This window comes from Hylaeus anthracinus, unplaced genomic scaffold, assembly GCF_026225885.1.
Source record: "Hylaeus anthracinus isolate JK02 unplaced genomic scaffold, UHH_iyHylAnth1.0_haploid 0, whole genome shotgun sequence".
Lineage (NCBI taxonomy): Eukaryota > Metazoa > Arthropoda > Insecta > Hymenoptera > Colletidae > Hylaeus > Hylaeus anthracinus.
In genome coordinates this window covers 16129647-16132135 of record NW_026533254.1, presented here as the reverse complement: position 1 = coordinate 16132135, position 2489 = coordinate 16129647, and positions in this window count along the sequence as shown.

Below are 2489 nucleotides of genomic sequence, written 5' to 3'. Positions count from 1 at the left end.
CGTGGATAACTTCTACATTGCACCGTCTTTGATACAGAAGTATAAAACACAAAAGTTGAACCTACGATCTAATAACAGTCTTTGAGACTTAGTTCTATTTTACTTGTCGTGCTTACGCCTAATATTTTAGTTAGTAATACTTAAAATTATAATACATGGCTCTCTATTGTCCTTTGGTCGTGGGTTTGGTTGAAGCCTGTGACCAGCGTTTAGAAATAGTTTTTGAATGATAAAGTTAGTCTTATCGAACCTTTTTTTCACCGCATTAATCATTTTTGCCGCGATGAAACTTTCTCCTTTCGAGCTGTCTACTTCACAGTGTCAGAAACTGAGAGATTAGAAAGAGTAATTAATTAATTCCTAGAGTGAAGTTTCTCGCGTTTAGAACGAGAAATACTTGGAAACTATTCGCAGTATTCTTCGTTGTGCCAGTAGTTGCGAAAATGGGTCGAGCAAATCATCCGGTGGAACTGGATACGTCAAATAATTTTGTGTTACCTCTTTTGTACTCTCGCGTTGGTTGTTTTCGTTTCTTATACTTACGAGTCTATAAAAGCTCTTTACGAGTGCCATTTTCATAAGTTCGATGTTAAGTTTCGATTTCTTCTCGCCTTCGATGCATTTTCGTACCTTTCCAAGGGTTTCTTTTGGGAACTCGACTCGCGGTGATCGGTTTGTTCGCATTTGGTCGAATTGGAAGTTACGCGTCGCGGGCTAAAGTACCTAAGTCGAGGCTCGGGCTCCACGCCCCGCGTAAAGTTTCTCTCTTGTTCTCCAATTAACCCGAATTGCACTCCGGGCTGTGAACCGGACAAAAGGCTCTTTCCCCAGTGGTTCTCCGTTTTACGCAGCTGTCGGTGTTATCGAACGCAGCGCCCGACTAATTGCACAATTAACTCGGTGAATTAATTCCGCCGTCGACCCGACGCTTTGTACGTTATTCGATTAACGGGGCATCGAATCGATTAGAAATTATCGTTGTAAAACGGAATGACAAAGCGCTCGCGCATCGACTGGAAAATTGTAAAGAAAATTGGTGTGATATTGCATCCGATCGAGCCCCTTGCCGAGGTTATAAAATTATGGACCTTTCAAGATTCTACGCTTATTAATTCGACGGCTAGAAGCTAATCTTTCCTTGATGAACGATTTTAAACGCATTCGTCGACTTTTAACATTTTCGCTGCGGATGACGCACGTGTGCGTTTAACCGAAAATATATGCTTGTTTTTATTATTTTTCAGGTTTCATTTTTTTTTTTTTTTTGTTCGGCAATCGTATTATATATAAAATAAGTTGGCACAAATATATGGTTTTCAAAATAATCGTATTAGAACATCTGTGAGAAATTTTTCATTAAAAAAAAATATCGTAATTGCAGCTCCCAGCGAACGGCTACTTATTTTCGTCCGCAGCGGAAGTGTTAAGAAACCTCGAAAATTAATTCTAAAGGCGAGGCGATAATGAAAATAAATCTAAACAGAACTCGCGAATTGGACGAGGTTTACGAATTAACCGCTACCATAAATGTTAAATTATGTTCGATAGTATCTAGACAAAATTTGTACTTTAGAGAAATTTTCACTCGGACTGATCCGAGTCTCAGACTGATAACCAACGTGACAATAGACGTAATCAAATTTTATTTCTTTTATTATAAAAATAGATTGAAGCAATGCTCCTCAGAGATTCGTTTTCTATTTTAGATCAGGTCAAGAACGTCCCAATAGCAATCATAAATTAAATTTAGTTGAGAAAAATTTGTTTCTTTCTCTCTCTTTATTTTCCCAAATGGAAAACTCTGTAGGGAACGTTCGGAGATTGTTGCTGGAAGCTTCTTTGTTCGGTCGGGTCTGGAAGCTCGATGGCGTTCCTCGAAAGCCACACCTGGAGACTTCTTTTATACCTGGGACAGCGAAGACTCGCAGGACACGGTCGTCCTTCGAGGGCCATAGGGCTTCTTTTCTCGGCGTTCTATCCTGCCAAGGGCAGGGAAGCTCCCTGGACTCCCGACTTGTTTGCAACAGGGGCCAGTGGCCCCGGTACGTGGGATATACCGGACGACCTTGGGCCTCACGGCCAATTTGCGAGGTCCATTCCCTCCAGATGGGCCCTTACGGCCGTCTTATTAGCCACCGAGTGACTACGCGTTCTCCTCCGTCCGCGGAATCCTTTCCAACGATCGCTTTTTCACCAGGCACGGTCGACCTTCTTTCATCGTGGTCGTTTGGGAATCTCTCTATGACCCCCTACAGCCACCATTCGAGGTAGTCAACATTGTTGAATAAAACTTTATTTAGGAGTTAACCAAAAACGGCACTTTTGTTTAAACGGTAACTATTTATTGTAACACACAATTTGAATATTCGCACCTGTGTTTACATTTCTCTCTTACCTCTCTATCGCCTCTGAGCCTTCTCTCTACGTGCGCAGTCCTTTTGTTCTCTCTCTCTCTCTCTCTCTCTCTCTCTCTCTCTCTCTCTCTCTCT